Source organism: Neofelis nebulosa, chromosome 4 (genome assembly GCF_028018385.1).
Source record: "Neofelis nebulosa isolate mNeoNeb1 chromosome 4, mNeoNeb1.pri, whole genome shotgun sequence".
Classification (NCBI taxonomy): Eukaryota; Metazoa; Chordata; class Mammalia; order Carnivora; family Felidae; genus Neofelis; species Neofelis nebulosa.
The window spans coordinates 157,741,496-157,768,269 of NC_080785.1; the positions used below are offsets into that span (position 1 = coordinate 157,741,496).

General features: G+C 52.0%; 1 protein-coding gene and 1 long non-coding RNA gene across 5 annotated transcripts in view; one reads left to right on the plus strand and one right to left on the minus strand.

Moving 5' to 3' along the window:
• The window catches only part of MED26 (mediator complex subunit 26), a 52,728-nt gene that overhangs the window by 16,915 nt on the left and 9,039 nt on the right, over positions 1 to 26,774 (plus strand). The window contains exon 1 of one of the 4 annotated variants that reach the window (XM_058727577.1): positions 12,800 to 13,512. The exons of the other annotated variants lie outside the window; for them this stretch is intronic. The gene's annotated coding sequence lies outside the window, so the exon portion shown is untranslated. Of the gene's footprint in view, positions 1 to 12,799; positions 13,513 to 26,774 lie in introns of those variants that run through there. 4 annotated transcript variants of the gene reach the window in all.
• On the minus strand, positions 12,686 to 26,409 carry LOC131510440 (uncharacterized). The gene is made up of 2 exons (XR_009261058.1): positions 26,129 to 26,409; positions 12,686 to 12,802 (listed from the first exon to the last, which is right to left on the minus strand). It is a non-coding gene; the product is annotated as an uncharacterized LOC131510440 (long non-coding RNA).

Below are 26,774 nucleotides of genomic sequence, written 5' to 3' on the forward strand. Positions count from 1 at the left end.
GGTCCAGCCCACCAGGACAAAGAGGACGTGCTTGGAGTCGTGGATTTTATTCATCGCAGTCAGTGGAGTCATGCCTGTGGCTCTGTTAAACTCCTGGTGTGATTGTGCTTCCTGCTTTTTGCCACCTTACTATGTCTGGTCCATCTGTAAGTCCTAGTGGTTCTGCAGCCAGAATGTCTATTCTCTGTCTTTGGCGTATGCTTGGCCATCTGCCTGTTGGGGAACTTCCTTCTTGCAGCTTCCAAACCAATATCAGATCACACTACTCTGCCAGTTAAGATCCTGTGTTCTTAGAGTAGACATCCCACTCCTTATTTTCATGATCTACAGATGCTCTGTGACTCAGACCCTTTTTTCCTCAATGTATACTTTCCTCTCCCTCATTCATGACTGCCGAGGTCCTCTCCCCAGATCTGTGACCATCAGATTCCTTCAGGCCTCTCCTGGCTGCTCATTGTGAGAGTCCCATCCCCTCCCCGCTGTGTCACACTGCCTCCAGATGCTTTCATGTAATGGCACACATAGGAGATGCTGGTGTCCAGACAGTGCCCTGGGGAACTGCAAGTGGGACTGAAGGAAAAAACATGAGCACGACATTTCTTCAGTGTAATGATAAGAAAAATGAAGTATAAAATAAAGCATTAGGGAATGTGTTAAATAATGAACTTGTATTGACTTTCTAAGTAGTAGTATTAATCTTTATGAAAGGGAGTGCCATGTCCATGAACCTCACTTTTATTAGGTTGGATTTTTTTGCTTGCCTTTGATAATCACTGTAGAGAAATTCTGTTTGCATGTGGAGGTGATGAAACTTACACTCATGTTTTAGTAAACATTTAGTAATTGACAAGAGCTGCTATATCTAATGAATCCAGGTTCTTCCCTCTTTTCCATTTGTAGTGTTGAAATACAGTAATTATGCAAATGGATTTTAGTTTCATTCAAACTTTATTTCAAGTTCTTTGAAGTAACATACTCTAATTTACTGTGTGGTGTGCCAGTAAATGTTTGGCAACAAGCTTTTCTGGGAAAAAAATGGCATATACATATACACGTAAGTTTATACATTTTACTGATAATACAGGACAGATAGCATATAGTCTACAAGTAATAAAATACACAGTCCTTTTTATTGTCAGTTCTGTGTACCAGTTGTTTCACAGATTGCTTTCCTTGATTTTTGCTGTACTTTTGTATCTGTAGTCAGCTTGTGAGTGTAGCTCTGACATGAATGTCGATTGATAATTTTGTTTATATTAATGCTGAATCAGATAATAGTTTTCAAATACTGGAAGGATATTTCCTCATTTATTTTGTGCTATTCCTAATGTAATGGCTACAGGTATGACAAACTTAAATTTAATCTGCATTATTAACATTTTCTCCATCACTTTCTTAAGTCTAAACCCCAGGTGTTGGCAAACTATTTCTGTGAAGGGCCAGATGGTAAATATTGTGAGCCATGTAGTCTATCACAACTCTGCCTTTATTTATAGCACAGACGCAGCCACAGACAATATGAAAATGAATGAGTATAACTGTGTTCTAATAAAACTTTATTTACATGGCTAATTTTGTTATCTGAATTTATAGGTGATATGGAAAAAAGTACCTTATTTACAAAAACAGGCATTGGACTGGATATGCAGTCTCATGGGAGTTATGAGTTTGTAGACTCCTGGTCTAGAGGCCACCAACATGACAGTTAAGCCCTGATTTGTAGTATTTGCCAATTTCCATGGTATAAATACTTCCACTGTGGGTTGATTTCAGGCCACTAGCATGATGTCACCAAACATGGAGCTGGGAAGAAATGCCTCAGTAGCACACCGTTTTCACCATGAAGATACAATAGTCATGAATAAACTCAAAAACTAAATAATAGTAATGTGGGAAAGTAAATGGGAAATGATGGGTTGTATTTCATCACCTCTGTTTTCTTTCTTTCTTTTTTTTTTTTTTAAAGAAATTTGATTTCCTTAAAAAAATTTTTAATGTTTATTTTTGAGAGAGAGACAGGGTGAGTGGTAAAGGGGCAGAGAGAGAGGGAGACACAGAATCCAAAGCAGGCTCCAGGCTCTGAGCTGTCAGCACAGAGCCTGACATGGGGCTTGAACCCACAGGCGGTGAGATCGTGACCTGAGCTGAAGTCGAACAGTCAACCGACTGAGCCACCCAGGTGCCCCTCGTCACCTCTGTTTTCAGTATAACTTGTGAGTCTCTATCATTGCATTTTTTAACAGTGGCTGTGTTTTAACATCTGGTTCCCAAGACTCCTGAAAGTTCGCCACGGGCTCTCATGGGTTGGTGTGAGCTGCCTCCGGCATAGTCCTGGGTAGAGTCCCTCCTGCTAGCCAGTTAGGACCCTGGCTGCAGGGCACAGCAGCCCAAGAAGAGCAGAAGTATTGGTATGTGTGCAAATGGAGATCTGGGCTGCAAGCCACAGGCTCTTTGTCCAAGGTGGCATCACGGCCTTTGTAGCTGGCCGCCTGGACGGTTCTCTCGGTTCAGAGGCTGTGCCCAGAGCCCCTCAGGGGCATGCAGTGAGCCAGCTGCAGTGAAGGTAGGGAAGGGCCAGAACTCTGCTCCAGATCCTTTGCTGTCCTGGTTCTCTGGGGCTGCGGTGCCCACCTACCTCTCCTGGCCCAGCAGTCAGAGGAAGCCTTCCTGTAACACGCTGCATGTTTGTTTTCTTCATAGCTTTCGGTACACTCACATTGTCGTGTTCGCCTGTCTATGGAAGCTCCACAGCTCTGTCCGCTCCCTGACTTCCTCCTCAGCACGTGCGAAATGCATTTTTATTTTCCCCGTAAATAGATAGCTGCTGAATGAGAGCTCGTGTCTGTTCTCTGCTGTCTGCAGCAGTTGGCAGTGTGCGGTCCAGATGGGTTTGGGCTCCCACGTCCAAGGTTTCCTGATGTTAGAGACACGCGTTCCTTTTCAGCGTGTGTGGGAAATGAGCAGCTCCATCTTCTGGCTTCTTCCTCCTCCCGGAGCAAGGTGAGGTGCTAACCTCACCCCTGGGCCATGAAAATTGCTCTGGGTTTCAGCATAGCTAATGCCATGTTTGTTTCCACTCCCTCAAAAAAAGGAAAGAATGAAACTCAGACCCATTGCAATTTGCGCCAATTGTGTGGGCCTTGTTTACAGGGCCAGACAGCTTCGGAGAGTCCAGAGGCTCAATAGCCTGTCCCCTCCTGGCCACAGGGCCCAGTATCCCTGCTTTATGGAGAGTCACACTGCCGGGTCAGTGAGATGGGACTGGCCCAGCGTGCAAACTAGTGTCATTCCTAATTAGATGAAGGTGTTTGTGCTTTTGGGGACCCAGCCCCAAAGCCATCACATCCCAGATCTTGTAGGGAGGAGGGAAATAGTATCCCCTGAGAAGCCAGTCCACTGCAGTCTCCAGACGTGCATGCGCCCAGGCCTGTAAAGGCTGGTGATCCGCTAAGGGTCAGGTGCTGCCACCGGTTCACTCTGTCAAGCTGCCTGGCAGACCAGTGATCTGATGCCCATCTCTTTGCGGGGAGGCAGAAGTGAAGAAGTATGTGTGTGAGTGAGGTGAGTGAGGAAGGAGGAGAGCTGGCCCCACTGAGTGACAGATTTGCTAAGAGTTGGAGGAGAAGACCAATGTGAAAAGGTGCTTTGTTACTAAGAGCTCCGTGAAGCCTTCCGCTGTTTCCTTCCTAGGGCCTTGCGTTTGCAGGATGAGCCCCTTAGCTCCTTCCCTCCCAGCGCTGCGGAATCTGGGCTGGTTCTCTTCTCCCTGGGAATATTCCACCTGACCCCTTCCCCTGTCATACCCGTGTCTCCCTGCCCACCGCTCTTCTGAGCCTCTCACTTTTCTGGTAGTGCCTACCGGCACCAGCACGGAGACCCCACTCCTGGAGTGCCTCGGCAGCTTGGAGGTGCCACCTCCTGGTCGGGGTGCCCTGTGCCAGTCCCTTCTGCTGCTGCTCTCACTGGACTGCACAGGGGCGCTGGCAGAGGCCAGTGGGGTTTCCCGTGCCGCCTCCTCTGGAGGTGTTCAGGAGGCCTGGCTGTGATTCCTTCCCTGTACCCATGGCCAAGGCGACTATACTTCTCAACCTCCAGACCAGGACACTTTGAGAGTGAACGAGGCACTATTAAAAGTTACACAAGACAACAGGTGTTAAATGTGCATTCTGGCAAACCAGGTCTCAGGTCACCTTCCACACCCCACTGTCTCTGTTTGAAAGCTGACGTCCCTGTTTGCAGTCCCTGTAGATCCAGAATGTCCCCTCTGCAGAATGGCCTCTGGCAACTTACGACCCCCCCCCCCCCCCCCCCGCCAAACCTTGGCGCCCTCTCCAGCCTGCACATCCAGGTGTGGCCTGCACTCCTGGGCCCTCTTTTGCCCTGTTGTCTCCCTCTCCTTTTCACTGATCTGTCCGTACGACAAACAATAAATACATTCTTCTTTTAAAATGTAAGTGAGCTACAGCGAAAGCCCCTTTGGCCTCTGTCACTGATGCAGTTTTCCTCTGTCACTCTGGAGGGAACCACTCTCGAGTCTGGAGTACATCTTCTTTGTGTGTAAAGACACATCCTAGAACACTGTGCATGACTTTTAAATAAATTCTGGCACACAAGTCTGTCATTTTGAAGCTACCTCATTTCCCTCAGCATGTCCTGGCTCTGTCTTTGTTACATATGAGTAGAATTTATTCCTTTAACTGCAGCATAATATTCTGTGATAGTATCTCTTTCATTGTCATGGAGCTGACTCCCAGAGTTTTTCTTAATAAAACAGTGCTTTTTGAATATTTGTGTGCATGTCTCCACTAGGTCTGTCAGCCAGTAAAAGTGTGGAGTGCTGGTTGGGGCACCTGGGTGGCTCAGTCCGTTAAGTGTCCACCTTTGGCTCAGGTCACGATCTCGTGGTCCGTGAGTTCGAGCCCCGCGTCGGGCTCTGTGCGGACAGCTCAGAGCCTGGAGCCTGCTTCGGATTCTGTGTCTCCCTTTCTCTCTGCCCCTCCCCACTCACGCTCTGTCTCTCTCAAAAATAAATAAACATTAAAAAAAAAAGTGTGGAGTGCTGGTTTTCACGGTGGCAGATATGGAGAAGCAACTTCTATGGGTACCCCCTATGGGCAGGGCAGGGCAGGGCAGGCAGCCTCCTGCATAGCCCTGCTCAGGTCTGTGCTGGAAGGATGGGGAACAGGGAGAGACAGCTTCCTGTGCAACCACAGGTCCCTGTGAGCACCGTTTGGAGCCTCACTGGGCCAGAGACCTTCCCATTCCTCCCCCCACTTCCTCTCAAGCGGAGGTTGGGCGTGAGAGGGCAAGTGCAGATGGAGCTGGCATTGGCTCCAGGAGGCCTGTGGGGCTGACACACAGAAGCAGCCAGTGTTAGAGTCCTGCTGTTTATCCACGGGAAGACCGCTGGGCTCCGTTACCTGGCTGTCTTGCGGCTCCCGTCCAGTGTCACTTTGGCGATCAGAAGAGCTCTTGAGCACTTGAGCACATCTGCTTTAGCGGTAGCCCGTGGAGGTGATGATTGCAGTGTTTCCCACCGCATAGATCGGGACCCCTGGCTGGCTAGCACTTGACCGTGTGCGGAGCAGATTCTCACCCGATCCTACAGGAGAGGCATTGCCATCCTTAGAGACACAGCAAGGATCCAGACAGGTGACTTGCTAATGACTTTAGAGTGGAAGGTTCTGGTTCCATGCCCCACCCTTTCACTCCTTTGGCTGCCCCATCCAATTGCATATGCAGTGCTTGTCAGCCACAGTGCTGTGTGAGCATCACCTGGGTGACAGGGTGCAGTGGCTCTGTGCAGAAGAGCAGAGGCATGCTGCTGGAGGGAAGTGCTGAGGCTTCTCCCACTGGGGTCCCAAGTGGTTTCTGAACGGAGTGTGGAAAGGTTGCCTGTGGAGCTGGGGGTGGCGGGGGGGAGCTAGAGCTGGGAGATGTGGCGTTCAGGTGTGCCAGCTCCTGCCACAGCCCTGGTGGGGGCAGGGAAGCTGGAGATGCCAGGCTTGGGATCTGTTCAGACATGCTTGAGGGGAGAGCACGGCTGGGGACAGCATCTGGTCCCCGATGGCGTGCTGGGTGTGAGGGAGACCGTGTGCTCCTGCCCGCCTCTGAACACTCAGGGTACGAGGACTGAGGAGTGAGGTGTCCCTGTCAGTCACATTTTAATGTCTCTGGGGCCAGGCCTCGTCTTCCATTTGGCACCATTTGTCTCTTAGTGGTTGGTGACACGGTGCATCTCAGGATGGGTGAATCATGGTGGTCCGTGGGAAGTTCACGCTCAGGACCTCGGGAAGCGAGCGAGCTAAGAGACACACGTGGTGGCTCCCTGGCATCCAGCTGCCCGCCATCCCCTCCTGCCCACGTCCCTCTCCTCAGCCAGGGCCTGAGCCCCTGGGTCCTCCCTGCCTCCGTGTCCCCCTTTGTCTCATATCCACGCCGTCCTGCTTGTCACCATCTCACTCTGTGGGGCTGGCCAGGCCCGCAGATTTTCTCTCTGCCTCAGCTGTGAGTTCTCCACCAGGCAGCTGTGTCCAAAAATCTGTAGTCTGATCTGAACATGTAACTCCTTGCTCTGAGCATGGCCTGGGGTCCACTGTGTGACCTGCCCATCCCCCGCCCCCCACCCAGTGTTCTCTGTACCTGTGCTCCTGTGTGCTGCTGACCCTTTGCTCTCAGCCTGCCGAGTTCTCACCTTTCTGGGCTGGTCTACGGACTCCTGTGTACCCTTAAGGTCTCCTCAGAAACACCCTCCATCCTGCTCCTTGAAGGCCTCAGAAGACCCTGCACGTCCCACAGCCCCGTCCGCCTGCCTGCCTGCCCAGCCACACCGGGAGCACCTTCAGGGCCACGGCTGTGCTTTATCTGTGTATTTCTGTGAAAGGCAGTGGAGCATGTGGTGAAGAGCCAGTTTTTGGTTGCCAGGCTGCCTGGGCCCCAAACCCAGCTGTGTGACCTCAGGCAGAGTAGGTGACCTCATTGTGCCTTAACTTCCTCCCTGTAAAAAAGGGCAGATAGAGGCTGACCCCCTTGGACTATAATTTATAGAGCTATGTGTAAGAATTTATTCTCTTTCTTTTTTCTGGTGTGTGTGTGTGTGTGTGTGTGTGTGTGTGTGTGTGTAGAAAGAAAGAATTTTTTAATAGAGTAGTGCCTAATTGGCCTTACTGAGGCTGTAAAGAACCCAGTTCTTCATAGTGCATCTTCCAGGGAAAGCTCCCACAACAAGCAGCGCCTGCAGGCTTATCACTGGGAGTGACAGACTGGGGGGGGGGGGGGGGGGCGGACCCAGAGACCTCCTCCTGCTTGGCGCGGGGGCAGTATCAGAGTTGCAGTGAGAAGACAGCCTTGGAAGAAAGGAGCCTGAGGTGCTGATCGGGGCTTAGAAAGCAGGGCTGCGACGTTATGACAGGGCCTCTGGGTCAGGGTGGGGGGAGGGAGGCGCATGTGTGGTTTTGTGTGTTTGTGTGTTTTAGAGTCTTGGTCAGACCGTCAGACACGGGCTCCCTTTGGGTGTTGTTGGCAGACATACAGTTAGAGGAACTCAGGTCAGGGGAGGGGGAGATTGCTGCGTATTACTGAAGAGGATGGGCTGGGCTCCCCCTGCACCCCAGTGCTCAGCGGTTTACCTACCCAGATTAAAAAAGATTCTGAGTCCAGATCCAACTTCAGGAGCAAAGGGCCTTGGTCGGTGATCAGTGAAGGGGAAGCGGGGTTTATCTCCTATTCTTTTACTCACCCTGGTGGGAACCCAGTGTTAGGCCAAGAGGGAGGCAGAGGCAGAGCCCGTGCCCCTGTGGCAAGTGGCGGTTAGTGCCTTTTGGTGGAAAGACTTCTGCGTGGGGTCCCAGGGCACAGACGAGACCCAGAGTGGCTGGCCCTGCCCCACAGCAGGGTGCTACAGCAGAACCCCAGTGCTAGCCCAAGGCTGGTGCGAGTGGGGGGGGGGCAGTACCAGCAGCATGTGGAGGGGCTTTGGGAACCCCAGCCCAGTCAGCCCCCTCCACCGCACATCCCCAGAGCACCCCAAATTCGATGAGACAGGCTGAGCTTGAGCTCCTCCCAAACCAATGTCTGGCACAGCAGGCCTCTGCCTGCCTCTTCCTTTTTGCCTCACAGTCCCCCTGTACCTCCCCCTTCCCTGTCTGTGCATGCCTATGGCTCTGTACCCCCATTCTCCCCTCCCTGCAGTGCCTTCACTGGAGCCCTGCTGGTACACTCGCCTGTCTCCATCACCAAGATGGGACTCTCAACGCGGGCTTGAGGACAGTCCCCACCCCACCCCCACACAGAATTTGGCATATAGCAGGCACTGAGCGGGGATCAGATGAGTGCCTGCCACCCCGAGAGGAGGCCCCAACCCAAGTCTTAGAGAAGCAGGGAGAAGTGAGAAGATCCCTTGGTCAGGAGTTTGTAGCAGTGTGTGAGTGGTTTTTTTCTGGCTCCTCTCACCTTACTGTGGGGTTCAGGGGCAGAAAAAGAAGTGTTTAGTACTTTAGTGTTTAGTTGAAACGTGGTCCTGCTCTCCCCTCCCGTCGCTGCTGCAGTCCCACTCTTCTGCTTCGGGCAGGGCCTGCACGCACTTTGCATCATATCTGTGGTCTTTTTGTGAGATGTGTGGCATCTGTTTTGGAGGGGCAGAGACTCCAGCCCGTCTGTGAGTTGAAGAGGCTGCCAGTAAATAAAGCAAAGGCTCTGGGCGGGGGGATCAGTGTTGCCCACCGTGGAAAAAGGCTTTGTGGGTTTGGAGGTGAACATGTTTTATTTTCACAGCTGTGCATCTATTGTAATGGCAGTAGAAAAAATACAACTCGTTGCCCAAAGGCCAGTTACTATTGCTTAGGACAGGAGTGAAGTGGGGACAATGTAAAGGACACGCCTTCAGGTGCCCTCGGAGCCCTGGCCTGACTAGCAGTCTCTCTATAAGGCTTCTTCCTGCTTCAGGGTCTAGGGGAGCGCCGACCCCCTCCAGGAGCTTTCTGGGGATGTGTGTGGGGCTCTGGAGGTTTGAGTGGGACCTGGGATTTGGTATCAGTTGTTTTCCCGGTCCGTGTACTATATTTTTTTATTACTTCTGTTTTGTTTATTGTAGTCATTACTTCTATTCATTAACAGTGTCTGAGTTTCCAGCTACTGCTGAACTTACTGTATCTAATATGTCTGTCATCTTAGCACATTTTCTCCCTTAGAGTTAGTCCTAATGCTTATTACAGATGATCAGCGTAGCGTGGCAGGCCTGATACGCTGGTGTCGGAAGTGAGGTTGTCTTCATCATTGGTGCTGCAGGTGACCTGGGAGCTGTGGACCGTGGGGTCACAGGGTAGCAGGGTGGCAAGGTAGGGGCCCAGGTCTGGAATATCCCAGGAGACTGGGACCGTTATCTAGTGCCATGCAGCTTGCACAGTTTAGCAGTCATCACAGGGTATGCAGAGGATGTTAATTGTTGATGTGACTTCTCAGTGGTAACAAGTTTTGTGACTTTTACTTGCTGTGTTGGGGGAGAGAAAAACAGGGTTATGGTGCAGGGTGTGCTGTCAGCAGGTGCTGCTGAGGTAATGAAGACTATGAGGCAGGCTGGGTCCCCTCACCTTTGTGTCCCCAGAACCCACATGGGACCTGGATCAAAGGGGTAGTTTGTGTTTGGACTGGCCTGGGGCTGGGACGGGCCTGGGCTCTGGGAGCCCCAAGGAGGCAGCTTAAAAAGAGCCTCAGAAAGTGGCCATGCAATGATGCTGCAAGACTATGGGACGGATAGTGGCTGCAAGGCACCGAGTCGCCCACATAGTTGGGTACTTCTGTGTGCAAGCGGGAGCTGGAGAGGACAGACTCGGGGAAGGCAGTTTCAGTGTCCTTTCTCCAGCGTTTGCCAGTGGCAGTTTTTGAAAATGAGCTTGTTCTAATGCTTGCCTATGTGTGCTTGTCCTAGCTGGTCGCTTCCAGTTTCTCATCATAAATGTATGGGCGTCAGCTTCCTGCTTGCAAAGAAATAGATTGCCACAGTGGACTTTTAAAAGTGGAAATGTTGGAGAATTTGTTACACCGGGATATAGTATATAGGGTAGCAGCACCAGAGCCCTTAGATTTGGAGTCGGACAGGTGTGGGTTCAGATCTTGCCTCACCTGGTCTGGCCTTGGGTGAGGGTCTCTGTCTCTTCATCTGTGAAAAGAGAATTAAACTTGCCTTTGAGGTTGCTTTGAATAGAGATTGTGTTTGTAAGCCAGTAGTGCTGGGCACAGAGTTGGGAACAGCGGCTGGGGTTGTCATCCCAGGCTGTGGCTCACCCACTGTACGTAGGTCCTAAAAATGCCCAGAGCTCCTGGAGAAAGAGCCAGACACTTCATTGTCCGGGCGATGCCTGATGGAGTGCTCAGGGGCTCGTGCTTGCCATCCTCATGGGCCCAGGGGTATTTGTTACCTCTGACGTCCCCATTACGTGAGCACGAACGGGCCATCCTCTTGTTGCGTGGTTTACAGGATGCAGACTGCGTGGTGGGGTTGCTGTCCTCTTGTGGAGTTTGAATCTGCATTGCCTTAGGTTGGCCCAGTTTATGGGTAGTTTTCAGGTTTGGGGTTGTAGTATGCTGTGCCACATAGCAGTCACCGGCCGAGAGGTGGGCAGACAGGAAGGGACAGCAAGCTGTCATCCCCCATTCAGGGCGTCACTTTACCCAAGACACCCAGATGAGTCTCTAGAGATCCCACCCCAGATCCTGCTACCCCCGTTCCTTTTTGGAGGGGTGCAAGAGAGTGATGGCAGGGGGCTAGATCTGCTCCAGTTACTTCCATTTCAAGCCTCCTGGCCAGCCCACATTCCAGGAATATCCCCAGCCCTTTGCCGTTGTGTCCATGCAGGTGTGTCATGGCCCCACTAGGTAGGGTGACAGTCTCACTGATATTGTGCCTGTCTCCCCAGCAGCCGAGCAGTGGGTGGGCGGAGCCCAGTTCTTCTCTCTGTATGTCTGTGCAAGGAGGTGGGTTCAGTGCCAAACCTGGAGGATTGTCTGTCCTGGGTCCCCTTTCCTTCCCCTGCTGGCACCCCTAGCTGGAGACACACTGCCATACTTGTGCAGAGTCGATGGATAGATGACAAGAGTAGGATAGCAGCCCTGACAACCTGTGTGCAGCTTTGCCTGGCCGGTGGGCCCACCTCTTTGGGACACTTTGCTTTGGGCCCACTTCTAGTGGGCCCCTAGCAAAGGGGTCACCGCATTGTGTAAGCCGAGAATCAAAAACAGTTGCGGCGGTACCCATTGCCATTAAAGTATTTGGACCCTTGGAGCAAATTTTAACACCTGGGGGTTTATTCCTAAGGAAAAAAAAATGAGAGAAGGAAGTTGTATGTTTGAAGATGTTCATTGCAACATTGGTTGCAATCAGAGAACCTGGAAGGAGATGGAATGTCCAGCAGTTGGGGAAGGTCAGGGAAATTATGATGCATTGATGAAATATTTAGCTGTTAAACATGATCATTATGAAGATTATGTAGCAATAAGAGGAAGTGAGAGTTAAATGAAAAGAGAAAATAGCATCTGTAATGCGATTTCAACTACGTAATTGTCACTGTTTCTGGACAAGTGCCAGAAAGTCGCCCACAGAAACGTTGCCATGGCTCAGGTCAGCGGGAATGCAAGGGGCTCAGGGGAGACAGTGCTGGCGAGTTTGGCCTTTGGGGTCAGACCTGAGCCATGATGTTGGTATCTATCTCTCGGGCTTTGGGGACTTCAAGAGGGCACACATGTGACAAAGATGGTGGCTCAGAAGATGCTCTCGGAGGAGAGGAAAACCAAAGGGACTGAGGAGACTCGGGGCATAAAAAGTTATGGAGCCGTGGGGCGCCTGGGTGGCTCGGTTGGTAAAGCGTCCAACTTCGGCTCAGGTCGTGATCTCACGGTTTGGGAGTTCAAGCCCCACGTCGGGCTCTGTGCTGACAGCTCAGAGCCTGGAACCTGCTTCAGATTCTGTATCTCACCCCCTCTCTCTGCCCCTCCCATGCTCGTGCTCTGTCTGTCCCTGTCTCTCAATAATAAATAAATGTTAAAAAAATTTTAAAAAGTTACGGAGCCATATGCAGGCACACTCAGACAAAGCACCTGACACAGTTGGCTAAAGAGGTGGGCTCAGGCTCACCATATCTGGGGGTTGAAATGAGAGTGTAAAGAACACACGCTTGAGGGGTTAGTGCGGGTGGGTTTATTTGGAGGCGCAGTGCCTGCCAGAGGGGAGGGTAAGGGGGGCTAGCGGGCGTTGGGCTTGCCTCTTTCCAGGGGTGCTCCCGCTCCCAGCACACAAGCCTTGCAGGAGCAGGGTCCAACGAGCGGGGGCGGGGGGGTGCCCAGTGGCCCGTGGATATCCCGAGTGCCTCTGAGATGCGGAAGAAGAGCCTCCAGGTGGGCGGTTGGAGTGTGGATGGAACACCGGGGCTTGCAATGCGGATATGAAGCACGTAAGGTGGGACCGTGCAGGAAGTCCAGGAAGCTCCAAGATGAGATGTGGAGACAGAAGGAAAGGATGTGGGGCTGGGGCTTGAGGAGCTCTGGGTGGAGGGAGATGAGGCCGCAGGGCGGGGGCCGGGACGAGCCGTGAAGAGAGAGCAGGGGAGGCAGAGCGGGCAGCCCCTCTTCAGCTCTGCTGACAGCTTGCCCAGGCAAAGCTGTTTGGGTGCTCGTTTGGGTGCTCGGTGTGGTGGCAGGTAAGCTCCTCTGTGGTGTTACCATAGGTTGCAGTCAGATCCCTCCTTCTCTCTCTTCCCCTAATTGCGCTCCTGCATTTTTTTTGCTGTGGCCGACGTGTTTGGTTACCCAACTGTGTGGTGAGGATGAAAAGGGGAAAAAACAGGCTCAAGAAAATACGTCAGAAAATAGGTTTAAAACATTGAGGAAGTGATGTTAGCAAATGATACGTTAAAGGAAATACGGTGCATCGTGAAATCCTCTTTGTTCCCAGTGCCCCTCAGTGTTCTTTGCCTGCGTGCACTTAAGACCAGGAAAAGCCGCTGCAGGGCTTGTCCCGGACTCCAGCCGGGACCCTGCTGTCCTTGGACCTTGGTAAAGGGGACCACGGGACTCGCTGCAGGCTCTGCCCTCCGCCGGTCAGCCATGGGGTGGGCTCCTGGCCTCAGGGTCAGCTTGGCTGCTGCTTCCCCTCCTGTGAGATGCAGGTAGTTTGGAGCAAGACGGGAAGTGCTGCGGGAGTCCGCGCTGGCCCAGTGAGGCCTCCAGCAGTGAAGGCTGGCAGGAAGCAGTTGATTCGGCTCTTGGTGGCATGTGGCCTCGGGAGCTGTCGTGACCCTCCACTGTGCCCTCATCCTTTACCAGCAACCTCCCACTCATCCGCCATGGCAAGCAGTGCCGCCACCCGGCAGATAATGCCGTCGCTGCTGTCACCAAGCCACCGTGGTGGATTGTGATGTTTGGTTTCTCTGTTCCTTTTATGTCTGGCTTTGCAGAAACCTCACACGGCTTCTTCTCCTTCCTTATGTAACCCTTTGGAATAATTCCAGGGTTGCCAAGAAGGTAAGTTGGAGAAAATATTTGTGGTTGTGGTAACTTCCAGGCCACTGTATTGAAAACGAAAGATTCTCCCCAAAGCCCTTGAGTCCTGCTGAGCAAATACGCTCGCCTGGAGGAGCAGCAAAGTCTGTGCCGCCACAGCCTCAGGGGACGGGGAATAGCCAGCCTCCTCCTGCTCTTGCCTTGGCTTTCCCTCTGCCTCCCCCCCGCCCCGGGCAGTGGTGCCTTTTGCCTTGTGGCAGGGGACTTGTGCTTTTCTCCTTGCGGGAGCCTGGCGGTAGGTGGAGTGTGGACGGGTGGGCATCTGTGGCAGAGGCAGCACCAGCTTGGTGCAGGCTGACCGGTCAAGTCCTGGGCGAGGTTCAGCTGAGTGTGAGGTGTGTGTTTTTATTTTAGTTGACTTAATGTTTTCAGAACTGAGGGTTTGGTGATGTTCTCACAGCTGCTACCTTTTGAACCAGGTATGTTCCTCCAAGGCAGTGGTATGTAAAGCAGTTGACTGGAACCTGGGAAGTATCCTCTCCCCTTGCGAAATGTCACTGGTGTTGTAATCGGACATTGGCCCAGCCCGCAGAAGCTACTTGGTCCTTGTTGGAGCTGAAGCAGAATTCTTTCAGAAACCCTGGGTGACGGTGCTTCCTACTGTTTGCCTGCTGCCCCTTCTTTTCACCCTTCTTGTTGCTGCTGAGCCCCAGGTCACACTTGACAGTGCTAACTAAGGGTCTAGCTCAGCTGTCTGGAGGGAGAGTCAGGATTCCAGACAGATTTGGTCACAGGAGCTTAGTTCCCATTGGAGAAAACCATGCAGAGGTGGGAGGGAAAAGAAACCTCAGACACATAGAGGCTATTTTCTTGTCAGGAGGATGGATACCAGTCGTTGCTCACGCCACTGTTTAGGGAAGAACAGACGGACTGTCGTTCGCCTAAGATTTTCTGTAGATGTTGGGGCGGCTGGGTGGCTCAGTCGGTTGAGCGTCCGACTTTGGCTCGGGTCATGATCTCACGGTCCGTGGGTTCGGGCCCCGCGTCGGGCTCTGTGCCTACAGCTCGGAGCCTGGAGCCTGCTTCTGAGTCTGTGTCTCCGTCTCTCTCTGCCCCGCCCCCACATGCACTCTGTCTCTCAAAAATAAAACTAATAAAAAAAAAAAAAAAAAGATTTTCTGTAGATGTTTGTGGCCATGGCCTTTCTTCCATGTGAGCATGGGAAGGCGGCCCCCTCCCTTGCGTCTCCGGTTGAAGAATGGCAAAGCCGTGAGGACAGGCTGAGGAGGGCACATGTCCTTAAGTTCAGCCTTTGGTGGCTGCTAAGCCTTTGATTTCACAACCTATGAGACACTGTCACCGAGCTTCAGCCATAGTGTGTCCCCCTGAGGGCTGGGGCCCTGTTCTAAGCCACAGATCACCTATTTTAAGCCACAGTTCAGATTCACAGTCTGTTGGATGCACAGGTGTTTGTAGGGGCATGTAGAATGTCCCAGAAAGAAAAGCTGATGTTTATTGGTGCCTCCTGGAGCCTTGTTACATGCAACATCGAATTTGTTGTCTTTATGATACCGGTGGGATGACCAGGCGTGAGCCTCTTCATTTTAGTGAGGGGAGAAGGAACTTCCAGCTCCACCTTCCACCCCCAGGGAGGTCTGGGGGGGCTGATGCCTCCCCTGCAACGAAAAAGTGTTCTTGCTCTTTGCCTACTGCCCCTTCTTTTCACCCATCTTGTTGCATGCATCATCTCCCTCCACAGTTAAGTTTTACAGCTTTATTGAAGTAGAATTGACCTATAGTAAACTGCACGTTGAAAGTGTGTAATTTGATATATTTTGACCTATATACCTCTGAGAAACTATCACCACAGTCAGGGTAATAAACATATCCATCATTTCCAGAAGTTTCTTTTTGCACCTTTGTAATCTTCCCTCTAGTCTGTCTCAGTCCCAGGCAACTGCTGATCTGCTTTCTGTCACTGTAGAATTTGCTTGCCTTTCCTAGAATTTTGTGAAATCATGCACTGTGTGCTGTTTTTTGTTTTATTTTGGTCTGGGTTCTTCTTTCATTCAGCATATTTTCAGATTCGTGCATCTGAAAACTATGTCAAGAGTTCATTCTTTTTTGTTGCTTTTTGAATGCTGAGCAAGATCCGTTACTTCATCCTATGGATATAGTACAGTTCACTTACCTACCCCCTGTGTTGATGGACTTCCGGGTTAAGAATCTGCCCACATGTCTTCTGAGGTGATTATACCACATGATAACTTCCAGCAGTGTATGAGAATTCCTGTCACTTCACATCTTGGCCAGCACTTGGTGTGGTCAGTCTTTTTCACGTTAGCTCTTCTAATAGTTTTGTAGTGATGGTTTTAAGCATTTTCCTAATGACTAATAATGCTGAGCATCTCTTCATGTGTTTATTTCCCATGCATGTCTTTTCTATGAAAGATTTGAATATTCAAACCACTTTTCCTTTTTTTTTTTTTTTTGGAATTGGGTTCTTTGCCTACTCATTGAGTTGAAAGAGGTTTTTTTAAATGTATTCTAGATGCAAGTCCATTCTTAGATATGTGATTCATATATATTTTCAACCTGTCTGTGGCTTGCCCCCCCCTTTTTTTCGTAATAGTGTCACGTTTTGAAGAGCAAAGATTTTCAGTTTTGATGAAATCCACTTTATGTTTTCTCTAAATTTTATGCTTTTTCTGTCATATTTTTAGTCCTTCCCAAGCCCAAGGTCACTAAGATTTTCTTCCCGTGTTTTCTTCTAGGTGTTCTATAGTTTTAACCCTTACATTTAGGTTTATGACCTATCTTGTGTTAATGTTTGTATATCTTGTGAGGTAGAGGTCACGGATTTTTTACTTGTTGTTTGCATATGGCTATCCAATTATTCTAACACTGTTAATTGAAAGATTATTCATTCCCCCATTGAATTGTCTTAATACCTTTGTTAAGAATCAGTTGACCATGAATGTGTGGGTCTGTTAATGGATTCTGTTCTGTTCCCATTGGTCTGTTTGTCTGTCTTTACTGTTAGTACCACATTGTCTTAATTATAATCTTCTGATTTTCTTTTTTTTCCAATTTCTTGGCTATTCTAGGACCTGTGTGATTCCATATACGTTTTAGAATCAACTTACCAGTTTCTCTAAAAGACCCTGCTGGAATTTGGTTGGGATTGCATTGACTGTGTAGATCAGTTTGGGGGAGAAATGGCATCTTGACACGATTGACTCTTCCAGTCCATTAACTGTGTGTATCTCTCCGATAATTGATGCTTCTTTTAATTTTTCTCAGCCATATTTTGCACTTTTCACTGTTGAAGGCTTTCATGTCTTTTGTCAGATGTATCCTTAGGTACTTTATATTTTTAATTGCTATTATAAATGGAATTGGGGTTTTTAATGTTTATTTATTTTGAGAGAGAGCACATATGCAGGTGCATGCACAGGGGAGGGGCAGAGGGAGGAGAGAGAGACTGCCAAGCAGGCTCGATGCTCAGCACGGAGCCTCATGCGGGGCTTGATCTCACAAATATGAGGTCAGGACATGAGCTGAAATCAAGGGTTGGGTGTTGAACCAACTGAGCCACCCAGGTACCCCTGGAATTGGTTTTTTAAAATTTCATTTTCTGAATGAAAATGCATATAGAAGTACAGTCGAATTTTATATTGAACTTGTATCCTGCAGCCTTGCTAAATTCACTTGTTCTGGTAACTTTTTTGGAGATGCTGTAAGATTTTCAATATAGACTTCTGTTATTTGTGAATAAAGACCATTTTACTTCCTTCTTTCCAATCTAGATGTCCTTTTTGTTGTTGTTGTTGTTGTTGTTGTTGTTGTTGTTTTCCCCTTTTTCTTGCCTTATTACATTGACTGGAACCTCCTGACAAGACTGAATAGAACATAACCTTGTCTTGTACCTGTTAGGGGGAAACATGGAGCCATTCACCATCAAATATGATGTTAGCCGTGGATATTGTCAAAACACTTTGTTAGACCAAGGAGGTTCTCTTCTGTTCCTAGTTTGCTCAAAGTTTTTATCAGGAAGAAATGCCTAATTTGGTCAAATATTTTTTCCATATCTTTTGGAACAATCACAAAGCTTTTTCATTTTTAGCCTCTTAATATGACAAGTTACTTTGATTTTAAAATGTTATCTGCCACCCCCCCCCCCCCCCCCCCCTTCTAATTTCTAGTTTTCTTTGGTATCTTCTTTCCTGGGTTAGGCATGAAGACTTTCCTTACCTTAATTGTTCCATTGCCCTCCTTCAAGCCGGCTGTCGTTTTCTGCCCAGGTCACCTGTATACTTGCTAATGGCCTGTTGCATGGAATCAGGCGTGGGCTGACTGCCCAGAATTAACAGCTTAGGTCAGAAATGAACCCGTGGCCAGGTGTTTAATGGGTGCCCTGGCTTCCATGCTGGGGAAACAGCATAATACCTACTTGGGGGTGTGTGGCCTCAAAAGAGGCCATGGTATATGGTAAGAGACATATGCCCAGCACAGTGCTGGCCAGCAGTGCCCAGGCAGTAGGTGCTGCCTGCCTGTCTCTCCAGTAACGTTCAAGCTTCCTTCTTCTTGGGGACACTGAGCTGCGGAGTTACTCCTTCCCTGGAAGCCGCAGAGCACACTTGTCCTCCCCAGACCTGCCCTCTGCCGGGGGCAGGAGTGTGTGGACACGTTTCTCTGTGAGCTTTGAAGCAGAGGTATGCTGTGTGTCCCAGGTAGCCGGGGCTTGTGCGGCAGTTCTCTGCGGGACCTCAGAGTGGTCTGTGCCACTGTGGGGGAGCCAGGGACTGACTCTGCAGTGCCTTCTCCTGCTCTTCAACCCCGCAGCTCTGGCATCAGTTTCTGGCACAGGATGGCCTTTAAGATCATCCAGAAGGGCGCCGGTTGTGAGCTTTACATTTTACGGACTGCATGTGCAGTGATTGCATCTTAGTTACCCCTCACCCAGGTCCAGGAATAGAGCATTTGCTTCCCCAGAAGCCGCCCTTGCTCCCTGTCTAAGCAGCTCCCCATCCCCAGCTCCCCTGACTTTGGTCACCACTGAGAAGTTTTGCCTGCTTGGGAGCTTTCAATCCAATGTAGAATGCATTCTTTTCTACCGGACTTTTTCACTGGACACTGTTTTGAGATTTATCTTTAATGTTGTGCGTAGCAGCAGTTTGTTCATTCCACACTAAATGGATAGACCGTGATTTGGGCATCCATGATGCTGTTGACGGCCATTCAGGTGGTTTTTAGTTGGGGCTGTTCTGAATACATTCTCCATGCGTGGGTGTTCACATTTCTGTTGGGATGTGCCTCAGAGTGGAATCGCTGGGTCATGGGCTATGCGTGTCCATCCTTATATGACATTTGACACAATGTACAGATTCACCTTTCTGTTCCATGGGTGACTGTGTCCTTGGTTCTCTCCACGGTGGCCCTGTTACAGGACTGCCTGCTGAGAAAGTCCCTGTGCCCGCTGTGGTTCCTCCAGCTCCACACAGATACACAGAGCCCTTGAGCTGTAGGGCAATAGGTGAGGGGTCTTGGGCCTGATCACCTCCCAAGTGTAGGAGGGGACTCCTTTCTGAGCGCTACTGTGTGCCAGGCAGCATCCGGGACGTCCGTGTGTGTCTCTTGTTCACCTTCTAGGAGCCTGTAGGAAGCCTCTGTCATTCTCCCACTTAGAGGCTAAGGAAACAGCTGAGTGGGCTGGGTGGGTGGGCAGGATCAGAGGCCATCCACTGACCTCCGATGTAGTCTTCCCTGGTGCTTTCTGCCCTGGAGCACTTGATATGGAGTTCATGGCCTAATGGGCTGAGGTGGTGTCCTGGCTGATGGCTACCATCCAGTTTAGGACAGGCACACCTTCATTAGTTACGTTTAAACCCCGGTGGGTTTGCTGATCTCAGATTCCTATTTAAAAGGAGACGAGGGGGCACCTGGTGGCTCATAGGGTGGAGTGTCTGACTTCGGCTCTGGTCATGATCTCATGGTTCGTGGGTTCCGGCCCCTCGTCGGGCTCTGCGCTGACAGCTGGGAGCCTTCTTGGGCTTCATTCTCTCTCCCTCTCCCTCCCCCACCCTCTCCCCCTCCCTCCTCTCTCCTCTCTCTGCCCCAACCCCACTTGCATTTTCTCTCTCTCTCTCTCTCTCTCTCTCTCTCTCTCTCAAGATAAATAAATAAGCTTTAAAAAAAAAAATAAGTAAAAGGAGACAAGAGCTCCTTGATACCTAACCTGGAGACTTGCCAAATGACTTAACCAGTGTGGCCCCCACTCAGGTTCTGGCAGTTCCTGTTGCTCTTTTCCTGTCCACCCAGCACAAGGAACGTGGTGACCTCGTGGGAGTGCTCAGGAAAGTGAGGGCCACCAGACCCTGAATGTTACGCACATGTTACACACTCTTACTGCTAACCAGGGGCATCTTGGACTTCCTGTGTGGCGTGGTCACTTTTGCCCCGCCTACTCCTCCTTTTTAAAAGCACTCTCTGGATGTAGCCGCAGTTCCGGTCCCCCTGCACCTGGGCTCCTGGCCGCTCAGGTGAGCCTTGGTTGTGGTGCTTCCCTCTTGCTTCTGTTGTTGCCTCTGGCCGTCTCCATCCACACCTCAGGCCTGGGCCACACTTGCCTTCCTGCATACTCCAGGCCTACCGTAGTTGCTTAGGAAGCAACTGCTGACTTGTTGGGGGAATTCTGGAGTATTCTTGGCTCCCAAGATCCTATAGCGGCCCAGGTTGGTAGACTGGTAGCCTGGCACCATGCTGGGCACTGCACTGCCTGAAGGGATCTTAGAGACCACAGAGCAGGCTGGTGGTGGGTAGGCAGGGTGCACCTGACCTGGCCCCCCGCCCCGTGGGCACAGTCTCTCAGGATGGTGGTCAGCACACCCGTTCTGGGTCTGCAGAGATGATCTGTGGTTTTCCCAGCATTTCCCTCGGGCTTCCCTGCTCATGGGGAGGAGCTGGGCTGACTGGTGGCTGCTCTTGCTTCAGTCCAAATTGGGCCAACAGTAGAGGCCAGGTGCAGCCCCGTGGCATCTTTGCACAGCTCCCCCGCCTGGCCCTTTCCCGCCCAGCCCCACCACCGGGTGTTTCACGTGGCAGTGCTGGAGTGCACTCCTGTCACCTCGATGGTTTGCTTAACGGTCTCTTGGAGGTTGGCCCCTATGAGTTCCTGTAAAGCTGGCTGGGTCTCGCTTTGGATTGTCTGTGTTCTCCATGCATGTGGGTCGAACGCTGTGGGTGCCCCTCCCGTGGGCATCGGGCCATTATGTCTGGCACAGCTGGTATTCTTCCTGGCTGTTCCTCTGGGAGTGCCAGGGTGGGAAGGAGAAACCCTGACCGGAGTGCTGTCTGTCGTCAGATGCTCTGCTACCTGGACCCCCCTGCAAACAAGTGCTCTGCTTGGCTTTCTGACTTTGCAGTTGTATCAGTGCAGGAACGAACCAGTTCACGGATGACACATTGAGAGCTCTTGTACTCTCAGAAGGGACCGGATCGTAATGAGAATTGTGTGTGTCCTGTTGACCTGATTCAGAGGTCAGGAAAGTTTAAGTACATAGTTTCGCTGGAGAGAGCTGCTGAAATAAAAAGTAGGAGGGAGAGAGGAACATTTTGGGGACTGCTGCTGCGGGGAGAGTGCTGCCTCTCCTGCCCTCCCCACCCCCTCACCTGCTTGCCTCTCCCTCAGTGATGGAGGATGGCAGCCGTTCATGCTGGCCGCTCCTGCTGACGGGGAGCTCCGGCCACTGCCCTGGGCTTCCTTTTCCTGTGCTGTGCTGCTCGTGGGATGCAGGCTGCTTGGCTCGCTCTCTGGGCCCAGGCTGGGGTTTCCATCCCCTCGGCTGAGTTGCAGCTGCAGTTACATGTTCTGGTCGTGGGTGCTCTGTGGGCTGTGGGTGTGACAATCAGGGCCATGCACGCAGTGGCCATGCTCCAGCTGTGGACGCTCCTGGGGAGCAGATGGGCCCCTCTGATGAGGAAGTGCTTTTGTGCTTTTGCAAGTGTTGAGCTTGGCTGCTGCAGCTGGGACACAGCCCCCGCCCCCCCTCCCCATGTCCCTCTTCCTATAAGAAGCCATGAATGAGAGAGATTTCACCCCTGTGGGTGCAAGGCTGCCACTGGGGGCCTGGCAGAAGAAGGCATCTTGGCCAGGCAGAGTGCAGATGACCTAAGGGAAGTTCCTCTTACTCCTGCTTGGCTGTGCAGGGCCAGGAGGATGCACCTTCCAGAGCCAAGAGGGAGGATCAAGCCACACTGACTTCTTTTCCTTCCTCAGGGAGACAGGGTGGGACATGGGCTGGGCTCAGCCAGGATCTTTGGGGGGGGTGCAGGTGCCACCATCTCTCGCACCAGCTCGCGGCAGAGGCAGTTTGAGTCACAGAAAGAATGACACCCACCTGGGAACATGGTGTGCAGTGCATCAGAAGCAGGAAGGCTTGTGTGCGCCATTGCTGGGGCCTAGCGGGAGGCAGGCTTGAGTGCTGTGGTCGTTTACCAAGTGGCCTGCTGCTTAGGGTGAACACTGGGGGTGAGCTGAAGCCCCTGTTTTGCTGGATAGGTGTGTGGGTCTCCCTGGCTCTAGGCTACCCTGGAGGGAAGGCAGAGGCAGCCCAGAGATGTGCTGGGCATGAGGGCACTGGCCCTGTGTGGCTCAAGAAACCATAACCTGTGCGTTTACTTGCTGGGGCAGGTTGGGGAGAGTATGTGGGCGGGATGCCAACGTCACCAGCCTGGTGGCATCTGGGTGCCCTCCCTCACCTCACCTAGTAAAGCACCTGTGTGTGATAGGCAGAGTCTATGCCAGGCTGGTATAAGACCACACTCCGCCACCTTCTAGCTGTGTGATGAACCTTGAATCTTTATTACCTTCTCAGACTCTCAGTTTCTTTATCTGTAAAGTGGGCTTTCAAGAATGAAAAGCTAGAGAGCTCAGCTTCCTGGGGGAACCCAACAGCCCGATGAGAATCTGGCTTGGGTGGGCCTGCCCTGGCTCATTTCCGTTGGGCCCCACCAGTGCTCAGAGCTCAAGGAGCACAGGGTTTCCCCTTTGCCACCGTGGCTGCACACATCCAGCTTAATTCCTGAGAGACTGGGGATTTGAGACAGAGTGGGAACCCTTGATGCGTGGAGAACAGAATGGTCAGCCATGGGCTCAGAGACTCTGAAGCTTAGTGTCTCAGTTCCTGTTTCACATGGGGTTGGAAATCCCCCACAGGGTGCTAATTAATTACTCAGGGCCTGGGGTTTACCTGCATATCCCCTGAAATAGGGGAGGAGAAGCTGGTCAGGGGTGGGTGTACCCCACTGCACTGGCCCCAGCTCTGCACACAGATCCAGGGTCAGACCAGTGATCCTATTCACAGAGCAACTTTCAGACATGTGATGAGGGCCAGTTAAAGTCTTTCCATTGGGTTTGGTTTTAAAGATGATTCCCTGTACCCTGCTGTCGGCAGGTTTTCTGAAGCCAGTTTGGTGTCCCGGACTCTGGAGAAGCCAGCGGCGTCCCCGGGTTTCAGAGGGCAGCCACAGGGCAGCGTGGGCCAGCTCTCCCTTCCCTGGGTTACTGTTGCCCTGGCCTGGCCCTGCTGTGAGGTGCTTCCTGACTCTGACCTCCCCTGGCTTCTGACCTCAGGCCTGTATGGACACGGACACTCTAGCATCCACGGATGGGCGAGGGCTTTGGCATGGCTCGGGGCTTGCCGTCACGTCAGAAGCCTAGGCCCCCTCTCGCTGACTTCTCCTTCCCTGGCCTCAGCACCCTGGGAACGCAACCACAGAACCTGCCCTTTCCGTGGGCACGGCAATCCCCGGCTCTCTGGAGAGCCCCCCAGGAAGCTGTTTGTCCCATGTCTGGGCGGGTGCTCTCCTGGACCCTGTGGCATCTTCCCTATCTGAGGGCAGAGAGCAGGTCTGGATGCAGGAGTTCTGGCTCTCTGGGCTCTTTGCAGGGAGGCATGGACCCACCTCGGGAGAGCAGACCCCAGACCCCTTTCCACTCTAGTAGGAGTGTTTACACCGAGTCCGTCGAGCAGCAGCTCAGCAGCCTGCGGGGGGCTTGGTGAGGAGCTCCAAAGATCGCACCAGGTAGAACATACCCAGTAGTTTGAAGAGCTTGAGGGGGCCAGAGACAGGCTCACTGTGGAGGGAGACAGCATCCCAGCAGCCCTCGGCCCCTCTGCCCATGCAGGTGCCGGGTGGTGCAGTGAGAAGCCACCGTGTGGAATTGAAAAACAAGTATTTGTTCACTTCATCTCCGCACCGCTGCCAACTGCCGTCTCATTCCAGACCCAGTGAAATCTTCCACGTGTTAGGAAATGGGTGTAGTTTGTAACCTTTTAGATTTGTGGCAGGTTTCAAACATAAAAGTAGAGAGAATAACGTAACCGTGCCCCTGCTCCAGCAGGTACCGATTTAGAGCCAATCCGCATTGCTTCATGTCGTCCCCTTCTGCGCCCCACATCCAGGGGGATTTTGTAGCAGATTCCAGGGTGCCTCGTTTCTTCACTAAATACTCTAAAACGTGTCATAAAAAGATGAGGATGAGCAGTGTGCCCAGTGTGCTGCGGAGTGTGGTGCACGTTCCTCGTTGCTCCCACTTGACCGTGGGTGTGGGAGGACGGGGGTGTCACCAGCCTCAGGCCTGAGCAGTATGGGAGCGTCCTGCGCTCCGTGGTCCAGACTCGCACCCAGGCCGCTGCTGCGGGGTGCCGTCCTCTCCTTTGGACTGTCGCCTGTGCGTGTCCAGACCCCCTTCTTCCTGTTCGCCGTGAGTCGAGCAGCTGATATTGCCGGTTAGCCTGGCTGCCGGTGACTTGGCGTGCCCTGAGGGCCCCCCCCCAGGAACCAAGGCCTTTCTGCTTCCTTTGTGCCTGTTCTTGGTTCTCATGCGGTGGGAAGTCCCCATAAGAGCCCTGGGAACTGGGTTGGTGCCGAGGAGCATGCGTCCCTGGGGTGGCCCGTAGGTGTGAGGGAGGATGTGTTTTCTTTCTCCCTGTGCCGGAGTTGGGAGGCGCCTTGTTTAGGGGGTGCCTGTGTATTTGATGCTGGAGACGCTGGCTGGCACAGCTGTCTGTGTGACGTTGACTTTCCTGTCTTATCGAGGATACCTGATTGTGCCCGTCAGCCTCCAGTCTAGGATCCGAAGGCACCCCGTGAGATACTTAAGGAGTCACTTCCACCAGTAATCACCTGCCGACTTCCTGCCCTGCCTTGGAACAGACCTCTGGGGTCCTCTCTGTGCCACCACTGCCCAGCCTTCCCAAGCTGCCCTGCCTGCTCCTTGCACTTCCAGAGTAGTCCTCCCCCAATTCTGACACCTTCCTTGCCCAACTGCCATGTACACAGGGTGGGGCAACCATCACCACCACCCTGTGGGCTCCTTGGCCGGGTGATTAATTGTTTCCAATAAAGAGGGTGGTCTTACAGAGAGTAAGTGGGCTTGGAATGGTGAGCAGCTCACATGGGCAGTCATCATCGGTAGAAAGGGGAGGTGACACTCGGCTTCATTAATTGTTGAGGAAATACAACTTAATCTGCATCTATTGAAGGAACCTTAATGAGAAAATGAGAGACTTGGGGCGCTCAGACATCCTTCATTTACGAATTCCGCCCCTTTTGGGAAAGCCCTTTGGCAGGTGGTTTTGAGAGGTGTTCTTGTTTTTGTTGAGAATGAATCCCAGGGGAGATAGGCAGAGCAGGAAAGGGCCACCGGTGCAGGTGCGCCAGGCTGTTCCTGACAGCAAGAGGTTTGCACGTGGCCCTGGGACGCTGGCCTGCACAGCTGCCCAAAGCCTGCCTTGAGGTTCAGGAGTGTATGGGACCCAGGGCTCTAAATATACCAGGGTGAAGTCACTGGGGTGGAGACAGGCCATGTGGCAAGCCCAGGACCCCATCAGGGCTGGAATCCCCGGGCTGGGGACAGGGAGAGGGCGGCCTCGCTGTCCCTGTGGTACCGGCCTCCTCACTGCCCCGTCTCCTCTTGCTCAGGGTCCCTGTCTGTGGTGCATCAAAGGCATGTAAGTGATGGAGTGTCTCCTCTCAGACCCCTTCCCTCAGTGCAGCTTGGAGTAGGTTTTGGGGGCCATCCAGATGTGTTCCCGGACACAGCCCTGAATGAAAACACTGCGAGGGGAGGCCTTTGTTGCCAGCGTGCAGATTGGACCCCGTGGCACAGGGGCAGCTTTGTGGGAGCTCCGACAGGCAGAGTGAGGGCCACTGTTGTTGCTGAAGAGACACCAGGAGGGGCACCTGAGTGGCTCAGTCGGTTGAGCATCCGACTTTGGCTCAGGTCATGATCTCACGGTTCGTGCATTTGAGCCCCACATCAGGCTCTGTGCTCACAGCTCAGAGCCTGGAGCCTTGTTCGGGTTCTCTCTGCCCCTCATTCTGTCTCTCTCAAAGGTAAATAAACATTAAAAAATTAAAAAAAAAAAAAAAAAAGACACCAAGAACTTGAGGTGGCAGGTGGAGGTGACAGCCGCCTTCAGCTGCGAAGAAGGCAGATCAGAAAAGCCGAGGAATGCATGTGGCCAGCAGAGTAAAAGCCCCAAAGGATGTCTACATCCTAGTCCCCAGAACCTGGGCACGTGGTACCTTGTGTGGCAGAAGGGACTATGTGGGTGTGAAGGGTACATACCTGGAGTATCGAGGTGGGCCCAGCCTAATCAGATCCTCAGAAGTAGAGACCCTTCCCTGGCCAGGTCAGAGAGGTGCAGTGTGAGGACGTGGTGCTGTTGCAGATGTAGGAAGTGAACTGAGATGCCATGAGCTGGGGAATGCAGTGCCTGCCCTCTAGAAGCTGAAATGGCCTTCAGTGCCAGCCAGCCAGCCAGCCAGCAGGAAAAGGGAGCCCTCAGTTCTACAGCAAGGAGGCGTAATTCTGTCAACACGGAAAGGAATAGGAAACGGCCTTGAGAACTTCCCTGAAAGGAGGGCGGCTTGCCTACCCTCCTGTGCTGGGTCTCAGCACAGGGCGACCTGAACCACATTACTGTCCGTCGCCCCCCCTCACCCCAAACTGACATGATATATATACGCATGTTGTTTAAGCCTCTCCTTCTGTGATCATGTGCATCATTTTGGCAACAACGGGAAACTGATACACCACAGTACTGGCAAGGACTGGGAAACAGGCTTTCCCGCCTTCCTCTCCTATAGTGGGCCTGGAATTGGAGCCGCCTTCCTGGGGGCTAATTACAATCCTTCCCGGTCCTTGTGCCAATAGCCCCTCTAGCAGTTTGTGTGTTAGCCCAGGATCTCCTCTAGTAAAGGTAGGGATTGCA